Raw genomic sequence first — 25,817 nt, 5'->3', positions numbered from 1 at the left:
CAGGGGAGGGTCAGGCTGGGTGTGAGGAAAACGTTCTGCACCAAGACGGTGGTCGGGCTCTGGAAAAGGCTCCCCAGGGCAGTGGTCACAGCACCAAGCCTGCCAGAGTTCAAGAAGCATTTGGACAACGCTCTTGGACACAGGGCCTGACTTTTTGGGCGGTCCTTTGAGACTCAGGAGTTGGACTCAGTGATCCTTGTGGGTCCCTTCCAACTCAGGATATTCTGTGATCCTGTGACCCCAGTGGAGAAGTGGTGGAAGGTGACAACCAGACCATGATACTGTAGGTTTGCCACGATGTATCTCAGTGCAGAAGTTTCCTCTTCAAGTCTACTTCAGTGGTGAGGTAGGGACGGCCCTCTGTGTGGTAACAGGCCCTGGTGGTGATGTCACAGTGCCTGGCTCCTATATCCCTCTGGCATGGGTGCCAGCTGTGGCCCAGTTGCTTGTGGGGCCTGTAGGAGGAGGACCCAGAGAGAGCATTGTGTCTATCTGGGGACATCCTGCTGCGATGGAGAGGCTGAGAGCCCTTAGCGGTGAGGGGCAGCGGGAGGGAGGTTGGGGGCTGAAGCAGGACCCTTCACAGCAGGCTGCTCGGGGCTGCATCTCCTGCGGAGATTTCTCTCCAAACTGGCCAAGATACTTGTCCCTACCAGCTCCAGCCCCCTGCAGCCAGCAGCACCAATGACACCTGCTCCGTTCTTTCCTTCCAGGTCTCTTTACTTGTGTGGGCTGCCGGCCCAGACGTAGACGTCGCCACAGCAGAGGCAGGGTGACGGGGCCTGTCCCTGAAGCGGCCCCGACCTTTGCCACTGTTGTGACTTCTCTGCTAGAGCGTCTGCAAGACGAGGAGGTGAGCTGGGGGCACCCCACCATGATGCAGTGGGGTTCCCTGGGTGCCGCAGGGGGAGCTGTGCCTGTCGGCACCTCTGCCCTCTTGGTTTCCTCGTCCAGAAGCCCCGGCGCGGGGCAGGGCCCAGCCTGGAGCTAACCAAGGAGCAGTCATTTGCCCTGGCCCCGTCCCAAGGTCCCATGGGTGCCAAAGCCTAGAGGCCAGGGGATTTGTGTTGCCATTGCAGCTTCCCAGCCCCAGCGGCACGTCCCTAGGCTCTGCCAAGCGGGGGTGGGCAGCTGGCGGCTCCCTGGGAAGAAGGGCAAAGCAACTGCAACTGATCCCTGTCGTGCTCTGTCCCCAGGGTGACAGAGCGCAGACTTACTGCGAGCTGGAGAGCGTCTTGTGGGGAGATGACAGCCGCCTGCAGTGCGGTGTCGTGAACCGGCTGATAGCAGAGGTGTCCCGTGACCTGACAGCTGACCAGGTGAGATGGTGCTCTTGGAAGGCGGTGGGAGCAGCCTGCCAGGCATTTCAGGGAAATCTGGAGCAGTGCAGACAGGTTTTTCTGGCACTGGGGCCCAACAGAGGCTCCCCAGTAGCCCTGAGGGACAAAGCGGCTGGGGAAATGCCTGCCTGGGCTAGGCGGGGAGCGACAGCCGGGGAGCTGCTCACCTTCCTTCCCCAGGGGACCAGAGGTGGCAGCCGCCCAGCCCCAGGCACAGCTGTCCCCAAGGGGTGTTGTGGGGGAGTAGGGGCCATCTTCCCAGTGGCTCCAGCACACAGATAACGTTAGAGCTGAAGCCCCGTAGCCGGTGCTGGCTGGTTCACATATTAGGGTATCACAGGATGGCTGAGGCTGGCAGGACTGTCTGGGTCCACCTGGTCCAACCCCTGCTCCAGCAGGGCCACCCAGAGCAGGCTGCCCAGGACCGCGTCCAGGCGGCTTCTGAAGATCTCCAAGGAGGGAGACCCCACAGTGTCTCTGTGCCAGTGCTCCGGCACCTGCACCTGTTCAGCCCGTCCAAGTGCCTCAGCCTGTCTCCCGGGGGGCAATTCACCTGAGCCTCTTTTTCAGGGCGTGACGGAAGACACGAAGATGGCTGCTAGTGACGTCCTGGTGGCTCTGGCCCGCTCCCACTTCAGCTTTGTGATAGCCGAGCTCCAGGCCCAGCTGAAGGCCCCGGGGGAGATCTCCAAGGAGTTCGTGCTCATCACTGTGGGCAAACTCTTCAGCACCTATGGTACGGTCCAGCACCCCCATCCTCCCGCTTTGGGCCAGTCTGTGATAGCTGGGGAAAGGGATCCTTCCCCTCTCCACACGGTCCGTGCTGAGCTGGGGGGCACCGTGGCTGCAGCGCCTCTTCCCTCACTGCCAGTGCCAGCTGGGGGCTCTGACCGTGGCCACTCTCCATTCTCTTCGCAGCCCTGCAGTGCATCCCCTTCATGCGCATGATGCTGTTGGGCCTGCGCACCGTGGTGGGCCAGTTAGGGAGCAGCCGGATCCTGCGTGCCGCCTGTGGTGGTGAGTGGACCCTGGGGAGGGGCAGGGGCAGGGCAGCCCTTGGCACCTCGCTCCGGTCTCAGAGCGGGCGTGGCGGGCCTGAGCCCACAGTGCTGCCAGACCTCGGCCATCCCAAAACGTTGGGGCACCTGGAAAGGGTGGGTGAAGGCCACGAGGTTTCTGTGGGCTGGAGGTGAAGGTGCCCGGGAACTCCTGGGTCCCTTTGCTGCCTTCCTGGGCTTTCCTCCCGGGTTAATGTCCCTGTGCTGATGGGCAAAGATTTGGGAAGGGAAGGGCAGGGGCTGCAGAGGAAAATGCTGGAGACTGTGAGGAAAAGGCGTCATGTGGAGGACAGAAACAGCGTGGCGTTGTCATCCAGACACCTCGAGCACACAACTTGCCCTCAAACCTAGATCTGCTCCTGAGCTGAACCCGGGCGAGCCTTGAACTGTGCTTACAGCAGGCTGGCGGGGGGGTGCCGCTACCTTCCCTGCTACAGGCTCCTTTTTCTCTTCTCTTGGTGCAGTTCTGGAGCAATGGGCGAAAGGGGTCAACATTTACATCTGCACCTGGAAAGGATGCCCCTTGCCTGCCACGGAGAAAGAGCAGATATACGAAAACCTTTCCCAGGTGTTCTGCTCTGTGGCAGGAAACTGGCTGGACTGCCAGGAGGAAGAGGTGAGGACTGCTGTTTCCCAGCTGGGGATGGCAGCAGGGATGCCCCCGACGGTGCCTCTGTCTGTGCCCAGCGGGCTGGCTGCAAAAGGCCCCAGACTGGCTCTATGCCTGGGGCTGGGGGCTCCCTGCGGGGAAGCAGCTGAATCCCAGGGCATTTGGGCAGGCAGGGTGGGGGGGTGAGGGGTGGGGAAAACCTCTCTGCCCTCCAGAGCGAGCCCGTCTCCTGCAGGGCAGAAGGGAAAGGGGAATGGGGAGAGGGAGAGGGAGAGGGAGAGGGAGAGGGAGAGGGAGAGGGAGAGGGAGAGGGAGAGGGAGAGGGAGAGGGAGAGGGAGAGGGAGAGGGAGAGGGAGAGGGAGAGGGAGAGGGAGAGGGAGAGGGAGAGGGAGAGGGAGAGGGGAAGTCGTCTCCGTGGGCAGGGCAGACCTTCAGCCTTTGACGCTGGGCCTCCCCGGTTCCTCTCCAGGACAAGCAGGCCGTCATCAGGGCCATGACTCCACTGATGTGCATCCTCCTGCACAAGGAGGAGCACCGGGAGCAGGTCTGGGAGCAGCTCCTCTGGCTCCTGCACCAGTATCGAACGGTCCAAGACACCTCCAGGGTGACCAAGGTGAGGTGTGGCACAGGGCCTGGCACGGACGTGGGGTCTGTGCGAGTGGCACGAGGGCTCGGGGATCTGTGGCATGCAGGGAGGAGCCAGGGAGCTCCCCTTAGAGAAAGATGGAACAGGGAGATCAATGGAGATCTGAGGCTCCCTGGGCTCTTCAGGCAAAAGAAGAGCAACCGTGATGGGGCCAGGAGGGAGCCGAGAGTCAGTGGGGCCCATCTCTGGGAGCTGAGAGGCTTTGCTACCACCTCCGTGGGGGCTGTTTGCATGGGGAGCTCTGTTCTAAGGTGCAGGGCCATGTCCAGTTGTATCTGACTGGGGGGGGCGGGGGGGGGCGGGGGGTAAGAGGCCTGATGGGTAGGAAATACCTGGAAACATTGCCAAAAGAAGGCTCTGTTCAGAGAAGAGACTCCTAGTGCTGCCGTGAGGGGAGGGTGAACAGGAAGCCCTGTGCAGGAGCACTGGGGACTCCCCTGACCTCAGCTGCGCACAGTTTCTCCATTCGCAAGTGGCTTGACATGGCTTTGGCCCTTTCTTCCTCTCTTGTTCTCTTGCAGAGCCTCATTTATTTCCTGGAGGCCTTGGAGCAAGTTCAGACCCTCATCCCCAAGGGCAAGTGTCTTGCCATCAGCAGTGTCGTGTACAACGAGGTAAGGGGAGCCTGCACCCACGCAGCCACAGCAATTACCTCTTGGCTGAGCCTCGGGAGGACTCCAGAGCCCCGAGACTTTGAAGGCTGCTCAGCCTTGGCTCCTGGGTGGCTCCTGGGTGCTCCAGACCTGTGCGTGTGTCCCTGTGGACGCTGTGGGGTGGGCTGGGTTTTGGCTGGGGGTCCTCTTCCCACGAGTGCCCAGGGAGATGAGAGCTGGCAGCGCCGTTCCTTTTCGGTCCCTCTTGATGCCGATGTGACTTTCTCCAATGGACCTTGTTCCCACAGCTCACTGACGACACCAAAGAGCACAGCCAGGACCATAAGGCAGAGCTGACCCAGTGCATCCTGCTGCAAGGTAAGGAGAGGAGATGTGGCGATGCCCCGTGGTGTCCCGGCAGCTCTCTCCCAAAGCTCAGGAATGGGTGTAAGCTGCTTGCTAATGCAGGATGGGATTTCCTCCCCACAGCTCGGATCTGCCCAGAGGAGACGATCCTGTTCCTGGAGTCCCAGCTGAGCCACGAGAGGGAGGCCGGGCGCGTGGCAGCCCTGGGTCTGCTCGGTGCTCTGGCACGCTGTGACGGTCAGTACTGCGGGGTCAGGGCTTTGAGGGCTCTCTTCCGCCCTCTGGGCTGTGCCTCCACGCATGCCTCGCTGTATCTCTTGCAGAGCCCGCGATGACAGAGAAGCTGCCCCAGGTCGTGGAGGCTGTCAAGTGTGTGTGCAGGGACCCCAGCACCCGGGTGAGCTGCTTTGGGAAGGGACTATGCCGTCGGGGTGGTAGAGAAACCTTTTCCCGCAGGGCAGAGCCTGGCAAGACTGTACTGGAAGGGCTCTGACCTAGACAACCATTTCCCCGCTCCTTGGTTACTGGAGGGCTGATGGCGAGAGGTGATGCCGCTGCCAGCATGGGCAGGTCCCCGTGTCCCCGTGCTGTGCAGGGAAAATGCACGGCCTGGTGCTAAAGCGTGCCCTGACCTCAGGAGAAAAGGCTTCTCCTACATCCTCGCTGTCTCTATGCAGGCCGGAAGGGCTGCCCCGGTGAGCAGGTGGCTTCCCTTTGGCTTCGGAGCAGGAAAATCATAACCACAATTGACCCCTGGCAGGTGAGGAGGGCAGTTCTGCACTTCATCAGGGAGCTGCTCAGTGCCAATGCCCAGAGCTGTTCAGCGTGGGACGCTGTGGGATACATCTTCAGCGAGTTCAGCCAGAGCTCGAGCAGAAGGGTAAGGCCAGTGTGCAACATCTTCCCTTGGGAGATCTGCGCTGCCAGGAGGCTGGCATGGGAGCACTGGCGGGGCCACGCCTGAGCCTTCTGGGTCAGGAACTGAGAGCAACCGGGGGGTTCCCAACATTGTCTTGCAGGCTGCAGGACTCCTGTCTGCCCAAGAAGCCCAGGAAGAAGGAGGTCTCCAAGGGCTGTGCATGGACGTCCTGGGGTCACTGGACATCTCTGTGAGAGGGATGGCCAAAGTAAGTCATACTCTGTCCTGCGGCTGCTGCTCCTCTCCTTCAGGCCGTTTGTTCCTAGACCCCTTTGCACACCCGAAAGCTCCCCCCCAGTGTGCTCTGAAGTGCCCAGGGCTCAGGGAGATGCACACCATCCTCTCCATCTCTGAGCTGAGGCAGAAATGCTGATGGGCTGAATTGTCTCATTGCCTACATACAGCTCCTGTGGCCGAGGCTGCTGATATATGTGTTGCCGGCCAAGTACACGGGCATGCTGATCCCCCTCTCCCGCTGTCTCCGAGCCCTGGCTGAGAGAAATGAGTTAACAGCAGCGCGTGAGCATCAAGAGCTGGATCCCGATGTCCTCAACTCCCTGTTGCAAGGTAGGAGTAGAAACTCCCCCAATGAGCTCTGCTGACCTCTGTGTCTGCGTCCTGCAGGGACGTCAGAGTGGCAGGGCACAGTGTGGCTTGGCATCTCACCCAGCATTTCTTTCTCCCCGCAGAGACAACGCTGACGCCACATACCTTGCTGGCTCGCCTGCTGGTGAGTAGTGGGGCCCTGGGGAAAGAAAGAGCTTTTCTGGACAGGGCAGCGATGTCCAGAGAGGCCGGGGCAGCGATGCTTTAGAGGCTGGTGTCAGGAGCCCTGGGGAGGGAGCAGCGTGTCCTGAGTGTGCCACCTGGGGACCCCGTTCCCTTCCCGTGGCTGAAGCACGATGGGCGCAGCCATCAGCTGCTCCTTGGCAGCCGGGGTAGCGCCGAGCTGCTTCCTTCATGGGAGAAGCCGCAGGTCTTGCGGCAGAAGTGACCCTGCTTCTCTGTGCTCTCTGTACACAGGTGGTGGCGGGGTCTCCTTTTGCGGGCAGTGAACTCCAAGCTGCTGCCTTGCTGGTGATGCAGAGCCTCCACAGCAGGATCCATGGAGCTGTGGGGGCCCTGTGGAACACCGAGATTCCCCTGCTGCTGCAGTACCTCAAGGGTAAAGTGCTGGTGGGGATGGAGAGGCAGGGGAGGGAGGGGAGGGCATGACAAGTCAGCTTCCCAGCATGGCTAAGGGAAATCGTTGCCTGTTGCCCAGTGCTTGTTCTGCTGCCGTTTCCCTTCCAGGGAGCCAGCACTGAAGCTGGGGGGGGGGGGGGGAGTGGTCCCACAGCGACCCATTCGTCCCGGCGCATGGATGGGGCCCTTGCCGTCCCCTCGGACAGCATGCTGGTCTTGGTGGCACCTCCATGTCCCTGCTGGGACGGTGCTTGTGGGGAGGGACAGGAAGGCTGCCTCTGGAGGGGGTGCAGCCACCAGGTTCCCTGGGCCAGGCCGGGTTTGCAGCAGCTCTTCTTTTGTGGCTTGATCCCAAGCAAGGGCTTTTTTCTTCTTCCTACTTTCTAGGAGAAAACGAGAACATCCCAGACTCTGCAGAGTGGGAGTGCCATCTGCTGAAGGTACGGCAGCCTTGGGAGGCATAGCATATAGAGGTGGCATTTCCCAGGTGGCAGGGGCGTTTCCCAGGCACCCTGCGCCTCCTCCTGCAGAAGGTGCCTGCCTGCCTAGAGGAGTCTCTCCCCACACGGGCCACAGCTGAACGCGAATGCCCTCATTTAATGCCACTCTGGCGTGGCCGTGTGCCTTGGCACTGCCTCTTCCTGCTTGTCCTGAGCCAAAGGGGTGTCAAAGGAGAAGAGCGCAGGCGGGTTAAAGGAGGGAGGGTTGTGGTGAGGTGGGGCGAGGGACTGTCCTTCCAGGCAGCTCTCCCCCAGCAGGTTCCCGGGACCTGGGAATGTGGGAAACGGCCCTGGCAAAAGGCAAAGAAACATTCGCTTCCTCTCCTGTTCTCTCCTGTAGTTCCTGAGGGCATCACTGGAAACCATCAAGGACGACGCCTGGATCAAGCGCCTGAGCTGTGAGCTGAGCCAGCGGCTGGACAGCTCTCCCAGCGGCTCTGGGGAGAAGGTCAGTTCCCCGCCCGGCTCTCCCCTGGCAGCGCAGCCACGGGGCGCCCGCCTGCGGTGCTGGGGCTGCAGGCGGTGCTCTGCGCTGCTTCCCCAGCTCTTGCCCCCCAGCGGCCTTTCCCTCCGTGCTGAGCGGGGCTGGCTAAAGCCCATCCCTGCGTCCGGTCTCGGCTGCTCCCCGTGCGCTGGGGCCTGTCCTGGTCTGGCCCCGTTCCAGCATGCCACGCTGTTGCTGCATCTCGGGCTCGGCTTTTTCCCTTCCAGGCTTTCCTGTACAAGGCTCTTGGGACAACGCTGGGAGCTTGTCAGGAACTCCCACACGTCCAAGAGAAGCTGCTGCAACATCTGAAGAAAGCAAAACCTGAGGAGCCATCTGAGGCCCAGGTGAGTTTCCCTGGTCTGTCCCTGGGGGAAAGGGCTTCTTCCGGCCCTGCTCCAGGCCTTTTCCATCTCCTCATCGCTGCCTGCCACTGTGGCTGGCCGTGACTGAACGTCTGGGCCTGTGCCAACTGTCCCTCGGTCTTTTGTTGCAGGGAATCATTCCTCTTGTCTGCCAAGCCGCCGACAGCCACTTCCGCCTGGCCTTGGAGACCTTCACAACGTTTGCTGCCACACTGTGCAACGCCCAGTGTTTTGGGGCTTCCAGACGCAAGAAGGTGAAGCGTTTGGGGTTTCACTCATTGGCTTTCTTCCACCTTCTTTTCACTTCTGCACCAGTAGCGGCCAAATCATGGCAGCTGCATTTAGGTTGCCCCTAGTGTAAGAACCCCTCGAGACCTGCGCTTCGAAGGGGACCCCCCGCAGCTGGGGCCCGTGGGGTGTCTTCGGAGAGGATGGGGTTTTGTGCCTCGTGGATCCGAGCTGCAGCGGCTGCTTGCACACAGCCCTGTTCCCCTGACCGAAATGCAGCGTGACAGAGGCTGCGCCCTTCCGGCCCAGCCCCATGCGAGAGCCCGGCCTGCGGGCTCGGAACAACTCCTGGCCCCAGAGCTCATAGAGAGCTGGGGGAGCAGCTTGAGGAGCTGCCAGGACGTGCCCGGGGAAATAAGAAGCTGGTGCAGGGGCAGGGCAGCTCCTGCCTCGGGAGCCCAAGGGGCATCGTGGGGGGTGGGGGGCCATCGGGCAGACGTCTCACAGCATCTTTACCAACGCAGATGACCCGGGCCAGCAGGAGAGCTCAGGCCACTTGCAATGCTGCCATGCTCACCTACAGCAGCATGGCACTGCGTGCCTCCAAGGAACAACTGCTCGCCCACGTGGAGGCAGACATCGTGGGCAACATCCTGCTGCTCTACATCTCCAGTAGCCAGGTGAGAGCTCGGGGCGTGCAGGGGCAGGGATGCTGGGTGCCCCAGCTCCAGTCCCTCCGCGCTAGGGCATACTGAGATGGGCCGTCTCTTTCAAAAGGTCCCCCAAGAAACAGTTTGTCCCAGCATGAAGATCCAAGCCCTTCCCCTAGATTTCCCACACGTGCACATGTTCCTCTTGCAGCCCGCGGACCTTCATCCAGTTCAAAGTGTTTTCTTCTCTGCTGGGCCTCAGAACTTGGAGAAAAATCTCGCCCTGGTGCACAGCATCACCGAGGTCGGTTGTGCCATCCAAGCTGTGGGTAACTTCGGCAGCTTTGATCCCGTCCTGCAGCACAAGCTGCTGCTGATCCTGCAGGTGAGTGCCCAGAGCCAGAGCTGTCTTGCAGGGGAGTTTTGGGCCATGCCATGAGGCATGAAGGTCTCCCTCAGCTGAGTGGGAGCTGCTGAGCTCCTAGAGCCATGTCCCCAGCTGGTGGGGCCGTTGGGTGCTGGCAGTCAGTGGCCATGGCTGGGCAGCCGCTGGGGAGCTGCTACATCCTGCAGCGCCTCTGTGGGAGCTGCAGGAGTGATGGAGCCAGTGTCTGGTAGTAGCGCCCGTCTCTGGGCAGGGTGCAAGAGCTCTCCTATGCCCAATGCCCACTTTGCAAATTTCTCTCTGGGACTTGCAGAACTTGATGAGGAAGACTCTCTGGGACTTCCCGGCATCGTCACTGCACCTGAAGGTGATTCTGGCCCTGGAGCAGTGGAGGTAAGAGCGAGGAGCTGCGGGGGCTGTGAGGCGGGATGACGTTCGTCCTGTCGGGGAACTCCCAAAGGGGGTAGGGGAAGAGGAGCAGCATCTACAAGAGGGAGGGCTGGTCTGTTGTGCCCAGTGACCTGTAGGGAAGGTTCTGGGCGGGGAGAAAGGCTCTGGTCCTCCTGCCATCTGGCAGGGAAGATAAGGAGCCCCAGGGTCTCCCTCACTTTGGAGCTGGGGGGTATTTGCTGCCGGGGAGGAGAGAGCAGCTGCTGGAGCTGAAGGCAGCACTCACTGCCACAGGCTAGGCTGGTTGGATTTGGGGCGGTCGATGAGGACAAGACCAGATGCCATTTGACCGTCTCTGGAGAGCGCTAGTAACTCTTCTTTTTTTTTTCTCTTCCTTTTTCCCCTTGCCAGCAAGCTGAAGATCTCTTTTAGCAGGAAGGAAATTTGCAGCCTGCTGTCTGACTGCTGCCAGTCCATTCTGCCACTTCCTTCAGCGGATGAGCAGATGGAGGAGATAGGGAACGCGGAGGTGGCATTGCTGCAGCTACAGGTACCTTGCTGTCCCTTCCCTGCCCACATCTTGGTCAGGACCCCACCCCCCAGCACAACCTGTGCGCTGGCAGCAACCGTGATACCGCATCTCTGTCCCTCTCCTCTGCTTCCAGTCTCTGCACATGGCCACGAAGGCTCTGGGCCGGCTCATGGCAGTCCTGCTCAAGACAAAGCCAACCACTGTCGTCTTCGTAGACATCGTCCACGTGAGTATCCATGGGGCGGTGGGGAAAGCATTCCTCCTGTCAGTAGTGGGGACCGAGATCTGGGGCCCCTGGCGAATTAGCAGAGGAGCAGGAACCTCCTGCTGCCATGCCAGGTCACTGTGACCTCAGGGAGGCAAAGAAATGGGCCCTGCAGGGGGGAGAGCCAAGAGGCATCCCTTGGCCGGCTGGAGCAAGGAGATGGCTGCATGAAAAAGCTCCTGGGTGGGGGCAGGTGTGTCTGAAGAGAGTGGGGCAGTGCAGGCAGCAGTGCCAGTGCCCACTCGGTGGGGCCGCGGGGCAGGCCCTCAGGAAAAGTGCCAGGAAAGGAGGGAAATGGAGAGGGATGGCGGGAAGGGAAAGATGCCCCCTGTGAGACAGAGCTGTTCTGCCCCAGGTACTGTGGCTCCGGCTCTCCTCGGACAATCCGTGGGAGCGCAAGAGGGCCCTGCAGGTCTACGCCCAGCTGCTGGCGGATTGCAGAGATGGAGTCACTTTCCAGGTGAGTAAGGATGCCCACCGTGTGCCCCTGCTCCCTGGAACCACTGGGGCCTGGAAGGGGAGCTCTGCCCAGCTGTGCACGGGCTTTCGGGTCCCCCAGCACTATGGGGTGGCCCCTCTGCCCAGTCCTGGCTTGAGTGGGGCACGGGTGGGAGATGCAAGGGGGCGCTGGGGCCGCCTACAGCCTTTGTTCTTCCTCTCCCCCATGCAGACAAGATGTGCCTACGTGCCGTTTGGCTCCTTGGCGGGATTGCTGGGGCCTCTGACCTATGACCCCGTGACCAGCTCCCGCCACCTGGCCGCTACCTGCCTCAGCTCCCTTCTCCACATCCAAGGTGAGTAGAGCAGGCGCCTGCCGGCCCTCTGTGCCCCGCCTGGCCCTACCAGGCTCCCAGGGGCTGGGCCCTGCTGCCAGGAGGGAAAGGAGAGGCACGGTGCTCGGCTGCTGTCCTCTCCCCACCCTGTTCGTCCTCCACCTCCCCAGCCACCTGGGGAGGGATCCTGGCAGAGGGCCACCCAGTCCCACCTGCCAGCAGCGTTTCCTGCAGCCGGGGGCACTCAGGGCCATCCCCCGCTGCTGACAGCAGGACGTAGACCCCTCAAGTGAGGAGCGTTAGGAAGGAGGGAGCTGAGCTGCAGGCCCAGAGTGTGAGGCGATGGATTTTGGTTCAACCCCTTTCCAGCCCCTTGAGAAACACTCTCTGTACTGAAGGAAGCTGCTGGATGGGGCACCAACCAACCCCCCGGGAAATCACGTCGAAGGCAGTTCTTACCACCTTTTCACTGAGCAGCATCTGTCTGCGCTGAGGAGAGTGTGGGCCTCCCAGAGACGCTGGTGGCCTGTGTGGCAGGAGGAGAGGCAGCTGCAGGGAGCAGAGGCCTGCAGCCCCTGAAACAAGCACCGCCAGCTTGTCAGCTGCAGAACCTGGCAAGGGACATCCCGCTGCACCGAGTTAAAGACTAACTACCCTGGCTTCTGGTCCCCCTTCAGCAAAGCCCGGGAACGGAAGTTCAGTTTCCCTAAGTGTGACTCCCCTTTTCTCCCCATGCTCGTTCCAGCCAAGGCCACGAACAGGGTGTTCGAGACAGACGACCCTGCGAGCTGGTGTGAGGGGCTGAGTAATCAGATCGCCGCATCTCAGCAGCTCCAGACCTCTGTCAAAATTGGAAAGGTAAAGAGTGCCCTCAAGTTTGCATTAAGTTCTGAAGAGCTGGAGCAGAGCCGTGACAGGATCTCTCCTGTTTCTTGTTTCTTTCCAGATCGTTTGCAAAAACTTCCCCAAAGAACAGGCCACGGACTTCATGATGGCCATCAAGGAGACCTTCCGGCGTGCCAGAGGGAGACGTGTGCGTGCTGCAGGGAACTGGATGATCACCTTCGTGAAAATATGTGGAAAGGACATTCTTCCAGACGTAAGAGACATTTTTCCGCGACGTGGACTTTCTCGTTTTGGCTGTCGCACCACACATCTTGCCGTTTGTGTGCTAAAGAAGCTCTCGGTGCAGAGCCAGGGCTTGGGCAAGGTGGTAGGGGTGAAATTTCGCCTTAAAGCTTGAAAGCGTGGCAAGGGAGCAGGCGTGGCTCATGGGCTGAACGTCCATGTCCCCGCAGAAGCAAGGACGTACCAAGACATTCCTTCTCCCCTGCTTCTTTCAGGTGCCAGGAGTCCTCTCCATCCTGCACACCTGCACATGGTCCATGCTGCAGACCTCGTTCATGTACTTTGTGCACGATGCGGTGCTGATCCTGGCCCGCTATCACGAGGAGCTCACGATTGATGTCATCATCCAGAAGTTTGTGCCTATGGACAGGTATATGCACTACTCCCTTTCTTGCTGGGGTCAGAGAGCCATAGCTTGTCTCCACTAGGGTGATCCAAGTGAAGCAGCAGCTCCTTTTCCTACACCAAAATGTCTGAGGTGTGCTCGTATCGCTGGTAGGAACCGGGCATCTTCAGCCCAGCTGCTGAAGAAGAGTGAGGTGAAGGCATCACAGGTAACAGAGCATACGGGCTCATGGTTGCACATCTTCTCCTTTGCAGAAACACACTGGAGCTGTGGCGGACTCTGGGGAAAGACAGCATTGGCATCTGTGTGCTGAGGCGCTTATCCGAGAAGCTGAAGAGAGTGGGAGACGACAGCTCCGAGCCCAGCTCGTCCAGTCGCAGGCTGGAGGACCACCAGCCTTCTCCGGAGTCCTTGACTGTACGTTCAGTGGCAGGGCTTTGCGTCTGCTCCCCCACACAAAGTCCGAGGCAAAGGCGTTGGGTGCCCTTTGCAAACGTCTCTGGACACTGCCAGGACGCTGTGCTGGGGCGTCTCCGCGTTAGCAGTTCGGGACGGCCGGGACAGCCGCTGCTCCCAGGCTGCAAGGCTGTCACGGATACGGGACGTGCAGGCAGTAAAAGTGCCCCAGGCAGCCAGGGGGCCGGGGCTGGTGGCAAAGCTCTTGTTTAACAGGTGGTTCTCGGTCTAATTTCCCTGTAGGTCGCCTGTGCCATCTCAGAAGTGGTGTCTGTGCAGGCCGAGAAGGGGGTCCAGAGCTTGCTTCCCTCCCTCCTCCCTGGGCTCCTGCTGCAGGTCAGCGAGGCACTGGGGGAAGAGATGCTGTTTGCGCCCCTCAGCCCCTGGAGAGGGCTCTCTGAGGATCAGCGGCGAGAGGACAACGTGCGCAGGTCAGGAGCGGGAGGAGCAGGGAAGGGGGGCCTGGAATTGCCTAGGCAAGCATGTTTGTTTGTTTCCTGTCCTGCTTCCTAGGCATGAGGCCACTTGAGGCTGCGGATTTGTTTTTTTCCTCCCATCCCCGTTTGTTTGGGGTTTCTTTTCTCTGTTTTTCGCTCGGGCAGGCTGTAATTATTGCATGATGGCTTGTCCAAAGTTTGTTTTCCTTACGGTAGAGATGTCTGTGTGCTGAGGGTCTTCCTGCGCGGTGACTTCCAGGGAGCACGAGCACAGCTGCCACATCCTCGTAGGGTTTGTGGCCCAGCTCTGACCACAGGCAGCTGTGCTTTCCTGCCCTAGAGGCCCTGCCGGTGTAATTCATGGCCTGTCAGGGTGCACCAACCATTGCACTCAGGCGGTGCTGCCTCCCTGCGGAGGTTCGAGTGGTCAGGTCAGTCCCCCCACAACATAACAGGGCACTTTGCCGCAGGGTGCTCTTTCCTCCCCTTAAGGCCCAGCTGGGGGGCCCCATCCCGGGAATTCTTTGTAGCACCGCGCTCTGCCCCTGCTCCCGCTCCTCAAGGGCAGGAGAAAGCTGGGGCCGTCTGTAGCCTGCAAGTCCCTCTGCGCAACGTGCTGGCAGCAAGGGCCCGTAGGGAGGGCTGTGGGTGCCTGGCATCGATTGAGCCTGGGGGCCCTGGGTTTTGTCCTTCTGTAAGTGGCTTGGGGCATTGCCAGGTCTAAGAAAGACAGTTGTTTTTTTGCCAGCTTTACAGACTTGGCGGCTACACAGCATTGCTTCAGTTGCCTCTCCCTCGATGGAGCTTGGGATGAGTGAAGAACCGGCTCGTAAAGCTGCTGAGCATTCTTGCTCTGCTAAGTCTTCCCCTCCGGAATGCTGCTGTGATCTGAGACTCCTCTGGCTCTTGTTCTTTCACCAGGCCTTTTTGCGAAACTCTTATGTCAGTGCTGAGCAAATGCACTCAGAAGAACTGGCTGACGCCGTCCTGGATGCAAAAAATGTCGGCGATGCTGGAGAGCCCCCACACTCATGCCGAGGGCATGTGCCTCCTGACGAGGTGAGAGCCCCAAGGCAGCATCTCACCACCTTCCTCTGGGTGGCTGCGTCCAGGGCAACGGCTGGCGGGGACCTTTCCTGCGTGCTCGGGGAGCTCTGCTGCAGGACAGAACAGCGCCTGTGCTGGAGGAGGGGAAGTCCGGGGTGGCAGCCTGCAGCCTTCCCGCCTGACCAGGCGTTGCCTCTTGTGCTCTTTGTGCAGAGTCCTGGTCCGTGCGCAGCTCATCTCACAGGAGCTGATTGAGAGCTTCTCCCAGTGGCTGGACTGCCCATCAGCAAACCTGCAGCTGACGGCCATGGCTTTCTTTGCTGAGGTGAGGCACTAGGAGGGCAGGAGGGCTCCAGAGGGCTTTTCTTAAAGGTATTGCTGCTTGGGCTGCCTCTTTCTGTGGGAAGAGATCAGAAGAAAGCGTCGCCATCGAGACTCGGATGGAAGCTCCTTTGTTCGAACCCTGTTTGTGTGCTGTGCCTGGGCTGAGGTTGTGTCCTGACTCTCGTGGATGTGTTGCTCTATTGTAGCTGATGAATGACCCGCCTATCGAGAGGAGGAACGTCCTGAAGATTCTCAGGGTCTTCACTGAGAAAGCACAGCACCGAAGCAGCACCATAAGGCAGATGGCAGCGAGAGCTCTGGGCAACGCAGTCAGCAGTGTGCCCGTGGAGGTGAGACGGATTTTCCTGTGCTCTGACTGGAGCCCCTCCCTAGCAAGACCCCGGGGGAGAGCTGCTTCGAGAGCCTGGACAGAGCGGCAAAGGCAAAAACAGGGCTCTTTCCTAAGGCCACGCTCCTTCCCCTGATGCCAGCAGGGCTGCCAAGGGAAAATTTGGTGCAAAATGTCAGCGTAACAATGCTTCGTAACAGACCTGTCAGCCACGTAAAGAGCAGCTCTTTGAGGCAGGAAGAGCCCTAAGTCTGTGCATGTCTTTGGCTTTGCAGGTGCGAAAGCACAGGAGACCTGTTGTACAGGTGCTGCAACAGAGCCTGGCGGACATTGCCTGTCCCGAGGTGGTTGCAGAAAGCATGGTGGCGCTAGCTGAGTTCGTGAGGGTGCTGCAGGCAGTGAACTTGGGATCGGCCTTTGAAGCCATCGCCAGGTCCACCAAGATGTTCTTCGAGTCTGTGAGTGAACCCAACTCTTTCTGCCGCTGGTCTGAGAAGTGGGGGGTGGGCAGGGGCCTGCACGCGCCGCGTGGATGGCCTCTGCTGGCTGAATGTCTGCTTTGGCCTCGTTACCCAGCTGACAAACGGGTTTCTGGGTTGCAGGAACTAGAGTACCTTCGCTACTCGGCCTTCCGCCTCTATTCAGTCCTGGCCTCCTCAGCCTCGATCAAGCGGTCGTTCTTCGCCGGAGAAGTGGCAGAAACATGGGTCAGCCTTCTCCTGCACCTCCGGGATCCCGACTTTGCAGTTGCTAGCGTAAGTGCCCTTGCAGCTTACTCCCAAAGCCACAGAAAGCTGCGCGGCCACGGCCGAGGCGTTCTGCCACTCCTGCCTGCTCAGCAGCTGCTGGGCGTCTCTGCAGATCCCTCCTAAAAGTGTTCACCGAGCCTTCCGCTGTGCTGCCCAGGGCAGTCTTACCAGCATCGCTGGCAGGACCATCTCAGGCCTCTGGTCCTTTTTCTGGCCACGTGCCTCTGTGCCTGCCTTTTCCTCCCGGAGCCGGTGCTCCCCTGGGAGAGGGCAGTGGGGAGCAAGCCCACGGATCCGGCCGCCAGGCATCAGGACTGGGTCGGGTGCCGGCCTAAGGGATGGAGCAGGTCCCCTCTGCTGCCGCCACTGCATTCCCCTGCCAGCGAGTGCCCCTCGGGCAGCCCCCCGCCCAGGTGGAGCTCAGCAGCACACAGCTGGACGAGCTCCCTGGGTAGGCCCCAGACACTCTGGTGGAGGAGGAATGACGGCACAACTCTCTTTTTCAGATGTGCAAGATCACCTTCAGTCTCTGTGCTCCATTTATGGGGCTGAGTCGGGTGCAGGAGATCATCGATCTCTCCAAGAGGCTGGGTGCAAACGAGCTGCAGTATGAGGTCTGCAGTCACCTGGTAAGTAAGCTGTGCTCCGGCGAGACATCAGGGCCCTGCGGCCCTGCCCTGGCTCCCAGAGGGGAGTGTGCGGTGACGCATGCTGGGCTGCCCGGGACTGGGACATGGCCATCCCTCCTGGCCACCCGCTGCCTCTCACCTTCCCCCTGCGGCCCACCCAGCCAGCTGGCTGAGGGTCAACAGAAGGCATCTTCTCGGACCCACATGAACTTGTGCCTTCCTGTCTTTCCCTAGGCCAGATACGCCCCCGCCATGTTGGACAGGCTCCACACCATAGCCAGGAGAGGCTGCCTAGAGAACGGTCAGAGGCTGCACACATCGGCCGTCGAAATCCTTGGTGAGAGCCCGCACTGGAACTTACCACTCCCTTTCCCGACCAGAGAGCTGGAGGGGCCTCTGCTTTCTCTTTCCTCTTTCCTCTGGGCCCTGCCTTTGCAGAACAGGGCAGACGGGGTTGCTCAGAGCTTGGCCTGTGTGCAGGAGAAGCACCACACAGCTGGCGCTAGCAGAGTGGCCGGGCCCCTCACGGGGCGATGCTCAGATTGGCTCGCTGCCCCGTCCCGGGGAGGTGCAGGCAGCGTGGTGGGCAGCGAGTCCAGCCTGCCCCCCGCAGCCTGCCAGGCACCAGCTTGCTGGTTCATCCTTGCCGGGGCCTGCTCCGGAGGCTGAGCCACAGCACCCACCGTGCTGTGTACCATGGGCTCAAGATGGGGTAGACAGGGACACAGGGCTTTTCATTGCAACCTGCCTCCGAGTTCCTTAAAAAGCTTTAGCAACCATCAAGTTGTGATATTTAGAGCCTTGCACAGTGGCTCCCCAAGTATGTGTCCCAGCCGTAGGGCAGGGCGGGAAGCCAGGGCTGTGGAGCAGTGCTCTGATGTTTGCCTCTTTGCTCTGTACTTTAGATGACATCCTGGCGAGAAGAAGAAGAAGGAATTGAGGCTCCGTCAGATAGCAGGTCGGTTCACGTGGGGCTGAGCTCCGGATCCGCGGGTCTGGGCAGAGGTCAGAGCCCAGAAGCAGCCCGGCAAATGCCCGGCACCAGGGGCCGGCCAGCCAGGGGGGAGCAGCTCCAGGGTGGCAGGGGGGACAGCTGCCTGGGCTGGCTGCTCACAGCTCTTTCTGTCTTGTTGCAGCTTTCCAAGGCCTGAGCAGCACTGAGGACACCCGAGCGTGGCAGGCGGCAGACAAAGCCCTCCGTGACTGTGGCACACTGTGGGCAATAAAATTCCGCACGTGGTCTCACCGCTGTGTACTTGGGGAAATACAACTCAATGTGGCCTCACCACTGTGGACAAAGGGTCTTTTTCCCAGGGCCAGGGGGGGCACGCTGGAGCCTGTGGGGCGAGGCCTGGCAGGATGCACAAATGGCTTCTGAAGGAGTTGGCAGACCTCACCGTGAGGCCTCCCAGGATTATCCTTCAAATGTCACCGCGATCAGGAGAGGCTGCTGAGGACTGGGAGAAAGCAAACGTCGCTCCTGTCGTCAAGGTGGGCCAGGAGAGAGACCTGGGCACTGTGGGCAGGTCGGCCTCACCCCAGTCCTCAGGGATGGGATGGGATCGGAACCGTTTCCAGCCCTGTGCAGGACGAGGCTGGGAGGGGAGCAGCCAGCACGTGCGATGCCGGGGGACGGAGTGCCTCAGCTGCCTGACGGCAGCCACAGCCAGGCTGGGCGAGGGGAGAGCCGGGCAGGGCCCAGCGCACCGCCGCTGCTCAGCGCCTCTGGGCTGAGGCCTGCTCCCGTCCCCCTGCCCCGTCCTCCCACCCCACGTTGGGGGCAGGGCGCGAGGGCTGGGTTGCGGGGGGCTGCAGGAGCGGCCCTGAGGGAGCCAAGGCTGGGGCTGCCCCGGGCACAGCCTGCACGGTCGGTTCTGGCCTGTTCCAGATGGTGCCAGCCGGTTCCCCAATGGACCGGGAGGACTCCACCGGGGCACCCGGAGACACCTCTCAGCGAATCAGAGCTTGCGGCGCCACTGTGGCAGGGCGGGTGGAGCCCATGGCCGCAGCACCGTTACAGCATGCCGTAATGTTACGCCAGCCCTCCTCGTGTCCTGTGGCGAAGTAGGGAGTTATGGTAACATCCGAAGCGCAGTAGTGGGGCTCGACATCTGTTTGGGCACCTGGGGTGCTTTTCTATGTGCTACCTAAGCAATAATCGCGTTACCTAAGCACTAACCAAGAAGTGGGAGAGATGTATCCTGTACCTTAGGGAGTGAGCCAAGCTTGAGGTGGTTTATAGCGATCTGGGCAGCCAGAGGAAGTCAAGTTCACGTGACGCATGTGGAGAAGTTCAAGCACCAAGCTTGCACCAAGCACGCCATCGTCGTATGCCAACTCATTGCCAGTAGCGACCTGGAAAGACAGAGAGGAGCACATGGATGAAATGGCTGAACAGCCCCTGCAGTGCAAAGACAGTCTCTTCCTCCCTGCAGGCTTGCACCTCAGCTGTGGAGAAACAGGGTAGATTTAGATTAGGCACTGGGAAGAAGTTCTTTACACAGACAGTGGTGACACACAGGAACAGGCTGCCCAGAGAAGCTGTGCATGCCCTATCCCTGGAGGTGTTGAAGGCCAGGCTGGATGGGGCTTTGGGTAACCTGGTCTGGTGGGAGGTATCCCTGCCCATGGCAGGGTGTTGGATGGGCTTTAAGGTCCCTTCCAGTCTCCACCATGCTATGATTCTGTGACTCTCTTGTCATTTTATTCCTAAACACTGGATCTCCTGTGCAGGTCCCTTGCTCTTACTTTGTTTTATGGCCAAAACAGCTTTCAAAAAAAATTTGGACTATTTTCTTCCCTTTCTCAAAAATTTCTGTTGTGTAACAGAATCATAACGAGCAGTAGAAAGTTTAACAAGGCCTCTACCAGAGCTTTCCTATAGGATACCAGCTCAGAGGTTCTACTACAGTTACTGCAATCCTTGGCTTTCCTAAGCTGTAAGCTTGACAGAAACATACGACTCCCATACAGCTAGAAGGGCATTAGGAGAAACATTTCTTACCAAGTGTTTGTAATACGGCTTTCATTCAAACGTTGAAAATTCCTGTGGCATAAAACTGTTATTAGGAGGGCTCCAGTCGGCATCTCCTAAGATCCTTGATGAATAAAGTAACTGGTAAACAAAATAATAGTGCAGACGTCTCATAATGCTTACATGAGTTCTCAGTGGTAAAAAAGCTGGTGCTTTATGGGTACCTTACGAACACAACATTATAAATTTCCCCTTGCTGCAAACATTACAAAGATATTGACCTCTGTGAATCTGCAGTAATACTGTGAAACATTTCTTGAGCACCTTTCCATCTTGCTATTACGCTGTGTCCCCAAGGTTTTTTTCTTGACAAACCTCTCCAAATTTGTTTCTACAAAACTCTCTTCCCTTAAGAAGAAACTGCTTGCCACCCCTGTCCTCAATGTGTACATTTCGTAAGAACGTATACTACTATAACCTGGATCTTAACTTTTTCCCCCAGGTTTCACTAAAGAGCCCTTTTCACACTTTGCACATTACAGGAACTCATCTTGGGCATCTTTGGAAAACTGCTCTCAAAAGTAGTTCTCAACAAACGCTTCTGTGGTGGTTTTACTCGGACGGGTGGCTGAGCTCCACCACAACCGCTCTCTCACTCCCCCTCCTCAGAGAGGAACAGGGAGAAAATACTATGCAAAGGGCTTGAGGATTGAGATAAGGACAGGGAGATTGCTCAACAACTATCGTGACGGGCAAAACAGAGTAGGGAGACAGTAAGATTTTTTGCCTATTACTAACAAGCTAGAGAAGCGAGAAACAAAGGAAAGAAACCAAAGATGCCTTCCCCACCGTCCACCCTCTTCCACCTCCTCCCCGTGAGCGGCGCAGGGGAACAGGGGAATGGGGGTTGTGGTCAGTCTATGGCACTTCATCTCCACTGCTCCTTCTCGGTCACTCTCGTCCCCTGTGCTGTGGAGTCCTTCCCAAACTGATCCGGCGTGGGCTGCCCACAGGCAGCAGCTCTTCAAGAACTGCTCCAGATATGGGTCCGTACCACGGGGTCCATCCCTCAGGAGCAAACTGCTTCAACCTGGATCCCCCATGGGCAGCAGCTCCTGCCAGAGTCCCTGCTCCTGCGTGGTCTTCTCTCCACGGGCTACAGGTCTGGCCCAGAATCTGCTCTGGTGGGGGTCCTCCACAGGCCGCAGCCTCTGTCAGTGCAGGTCCACCTGCTCCACCGTGGTCTCCTCCACGGGCTGCAGCGTGGAACCCTGCTCCACTGTGGTACTCCATGGGCTGCAGGGGGACAGCCTGCTTCACCATGGTCCTCACCACAGGCCGCAGGAGACTTCTGCTCTGGTGTCTGGAGCACCTCTCCCCCTCCTTCTTCACTGACCTTGGCGCCTGCAAGGCTGTTTCTCATTCTTCTCATTCCTCTCTCTCTCCCAGCTGCTGTGTGGCAGTTTTCTTTCCCCCCCCCCCGTCTTAAATACGCTCTCACAGAGCACAAACAACATCACTTACTGGTTCGGCTCTGATAAGTAGCGGGGCCCTTACCAAACGAGGGGCAGCTTCTAGATTCTTCTCACAGAAGCCACCCCTATGGCCCCCTGCTGCCAAAACCTTGCCACATAAACCCACTACAGCTTCAAGACCTTGCAGACAAATGGGCAGGGAGTGCAGTCCCCATGCTGTAACTCGTCAGATGCCCAGTGCACGACTGCTGTTCATTCGCAGCAGCACACCCTCACAAGAACACTTACTGGTGGCAGCCTGGTCCAAATGGAAATGCTTTCTGCCATTATAGATCTCATGCCTGGCTGCAGGGGCGGCCCTGAGGGAGCCAAGGCTGGGGCTGCCCCGGGCACAGCCTGCACGGCCGGTTCTGGCCTGTTCCAGATGGTGCCAGCCGGTTCCCCAATGGACCGGGAGGACTCCACCGGGGCACCCGGAGACACCTCTCAGAGAATCAGAGCTTGCGGCGCCACTGTGGCACGGCGGGTGCAGCCCATGGCCCCGGTGTCATAAGGGCACGCTGTAACAGCACGCCATAAGGGCACGCTGTAACAACACGCCGTAAGGGCACGCTGTAACAGCACGCCAGCCCTCCCCAAGATGGGGCTTTGGGTCCCCCAGGGCCCGGTGGCGTGGAGTCGGCGTTTGTTCCCAATGTGCGTGTTTGATAAGAAACTTACCGAGGCAGATGCTTACAAACTTAGCGGGTTGGCTCCTTGGCGGGATTGCTGGGCCTTTTTTTACATGTCTAGTGCTAGAAGTGAAAGACAAGAGAAGCCAGAAGAAATATAAAGCTATACTTACTGAAATTTCAATACATTAACATGACAGTATCCTAAACGTGTCTGCTGATGACGTAAGAGGTGCGCTTATCGCCCAAAGCTGCACGCTTTTCCTTGCCTTGTCAGCAGAAGGTGAGGTACTTTACTAGGAAGTCCTGCATACGCTGTTCAAAAAGTAGAGGCAGTTGCATAAAACGTAGATAAAAAACCTTATACTTGCCTTTCTCCTTATCTCTGATTTGATTTCCTGTTACAACAGTCACAAATCTGTAGCTACAAATATTTTTCCAAAATGATATATAAATTCAGAAGCCCAGCAGGTCTGACAAATCCTTTTACAGTCAGTTAATTTGTGAACTCTCATATGGTTTTATCACTCTGACCAGACACAAGCAGATTCTTTTAGTATATGAAAGCAGCTGCTGACAGGTGTTTATTGTTGCCGTCATCCGCTCTTAATATTTAGACTGCAAATTTGACTCCAGCCCGTCCGCCCTTAAGCAGCAGTAATTACGTCTGAAGTAGTGAAAGTGAAGTGAGACAGCCATTTGATACCTGCTGCTTTAACAGATCTTATATAACCTCCTGAATTACTTTTATTCTGTACTTTTCATGCCCCAGTCAAAAAGATGAGTGTGTTTAGGAAGAAGAGTAAAGGTTGGACATGACAATAAAAGCAATTCTATTGCACTATTGTGAGAGTACTACCGTGCATAAGATGGATGTTACGGTGCAAATTCCTGAAAACAAACAAACAAATAAAAAACCTTGGTGTTGTTTCTTTTTTAATTTGTGAATACACCAGTAAACAACATTCTTTAACTAGATACACTGGCACTGTAAAATAAAGTCTTGCTACTGCAACTGAGCAGGAATTAACTGTCTTCGAGGCGGGCCAGGCACAGCCGGTTCTGGCCTGTTCCGGATGGTACCGGATGGTTCCCCAGTAGGAACCGGGGAGGAACCGGGAGGACTCCACCGGGCCAATCCAGGCAGCCAGTGGCACCTCTCAGCCCATCAGAGCTGGTGGCGCCGCTGTGGCGGTATCAAGAATATTAGAAAGAACTCTTTTTTTTGTTGTGATCCGTGGTTGAGCATACACTTGAGGACGAGAAGAATGTATGAAACGGTACTTAAAGCTTCAGAGTCTTTCTCAATCTGTTCTGTCAAAGCTGTTCCATTTTGTGCAAAACACTTCAGTATTCACGAAAGGAAAGCCTGGGACCTCCATATCTCAGATGAATATGCTCTCTACCAGGCTAGAGCGTCACTCTTATCATCCTTCTCTTTGGACCATAAAAATCAGTATGATGAAGATTGGGAGTCTAGTTCTGGTGATTTATTTCCAGAACATTTTTATATAAAATTGCCATCAGACTCTTCTTTCAGAAAGATAACCTGGTTTTGCTGACTGCAACAAGAAAAGATTTCTATTTGGGTTCAATGCAGTATCAGTATATATAGATATGTTCGTTCGACTTCTGATTTTATTGAGTTTGGTGCTTTCCTAAAGAAAGGTAGAGTAGTAGATCACAGAAATATCCTACCAAGTTTATTTTCATTAATGTATTAATTATAAGCATTATCTTCCTGAAGTAGTTACCTTTTTAATTTCAGGATTTTTTTTTTTTTTTTTTTTTTTGTATAGCTGGAAGACTTTAAACTGCTGTTTAGGAATACAGCATGCTGATAATTCAGTAAGTAGCTACCTCAAATTCACGCTACTCAGCTTCTATTTTCATTTTACAGAAAAATTATAAAAATCAGTTATTTGCAGTGGAAAGTGATTTATGTACCTGGCATATACCTGGAGAAACATCTCCCCAGTAAAAACATCAGTCAGCACACTTCACAAAGCTCCAGTGTACACTTTAATACAGTTCTGTATGTATAGCTTCATGTCCTTTCTTTTGTGAAAAGCAGAATGGAAGCATCTGGGATACATACGTGCATTTCTCAACACTGTTTTTCATAAAACAGCATAAGGCAGACACAGAGGTTAGTCAAACGCAAGAGGGGCAGGCGCTGAGCTCTGCTCTCTGGGGACAGCGGCAGGACCTGAGGGAATGGCATGGAGCTAAGCACTGGAATGGGGATGCCCAGGGAGGTCGTAGAGTCTCTTTCTTTAGAGATATTCAAAACCTGCCTGGATGCGATCCTCTGTGACATGCTCTAGGTGACCCAGCTTGAGCAGGGCGATTGGACTAGAGGATCCCTGGAGGTCCCTTCCAACCTCAACCATTCCGTGATTCTGTGATTCTGTGACAGGGGAGGGTCAGGCTGGGTGTGAGGAAAACGTTCTGCACCAAGACGGTGGTCGGGCTCTGGAAAAGGCTCCCCAGGGCAGTGGTCACAGCACCAAGCCTGCCAGAGTTCAAGAAGCATTTGGACAACGCTCTTGGACACAGGGCCTGACTTTTTGGGCGGTCCTTTGAGACTCAGGAGTTGGACTCAGTGATCCTTGTGGGTCCCTTCCAACTCAGGATATTCTGTGATCCTGTGACCCCAGTGGAGAAGTGGTGGAAGGTGACAACCAGACCATGATACTGTAGGTTTGCCACGATGTATCTCAGTGCAGAAGTTTCCTCTTCAAGTCTACTTCAGTGGTGAGGTAGGGATGGCCCTCTGTGTGGTAACAGGCCCTGGTGGTGATGTCACAGTGCCTGGCTCCTATATCCCTCTGGCATGGGTGCCAGCTGTGGCCCAGTTGCTTGTGGGGCCTGTAGGAGGAGGACCCAGAGAGAGCATTGTGTCTATCTGGGGACATCCTGCTGCGATGGAGAGGCTGAGAGCCCTTAGCGGTGAGGGGCAGCGGGAGGGAGGTTGGGGGCTGAAGCAGGACCCTTCACAGCAGGCTGCTCGGGGCTGCATCTCCTGCGGAGATTTCTCTCCAAACTGGCCAAGATACTTGTCCCTACCAGCTCCAGCCCCCTGCAGCCAGCAGCACCAATGACACCTGCTCCGTTCTTTCCTTCCAGGTCTCTTTACTTGTGTGGGCTGCCGGCCCAGACGTAGACGTCGCCACAGCAGAGGCAGGGTGACGGGGCCTGTCCCTGAAGCGGCCCCGACCTTTGCCACTGTTGTGACTTCTCTGCTAGAGCGTCTGCAAGACGAGGAGGTGAGCTGGGGGCACCCCACCATGATGCAGTGGGGTTCCCTGGGTGCCGCAGGGGGAGCTGTGCCTGTCGGCACCTCTGCCCTCTTGGTTTCCTCGTCCAGAAGCCCCGGCGCGGGGCAGGGCCCAGCCTGGAGCTAACCAAGGAGCAGTCATTTGCCCTGGCCCCGTCCCAAGGTCCCATGGGTGCCAAAGCCTAGAGGCCAGGGGATTTGTGTTGCCATTGCAGCTTCCCAGCCCCAGCGGCACGTCCCTAGGCTCTGCCAAGCGGGGGTGGGCAGCTGGCGGCTCCCTGGGAAGAAGGGCAAAGCAACTGCAACTGATCCCTGTCGTGCTCTGTCCCCAGGGTGACAGAGCGCAGACTTACTGCGAGCTGGAGAGCGTCTTGTGGGGAGATGACAGCCGCCTGCAGTGCGGTGTCGTGAACCGGCTGATAGCAGAGGTGTCCCGTGACCTGACAGCTGACCAGGTGAGATGGTGCTCTTGGAAGGCGGTGGGAGCAGCCTGCCAGGCATTTCAGGGAAATCTGGAGCAGTGCAGACAGGTTTTTCTGGCACTGGGGCCCAACAGAGGCTCCCCAGTAGCCCTGAGGGACAAAGCGGCTGGGGAAATGCCTGCCTGGGCTAGGCGGGGAGCGACAGCCGGGGAGCTGCTCACCTTCCTTCCCCAGGGGACC

Source organism: Anser anser, assembly GCF_964211835.1.
Source record: "Anser anser genome assembly, chromosome: 4".
Taxonomy (NCBI): domain Eukaryota; kingdom Metazoa; phylum Chordata; class Aves; order Anseriformes; family Anatidae; genus Anser; species Anser anser.
Note: the sequence above shows the minus strand (reverse complement) of the source record.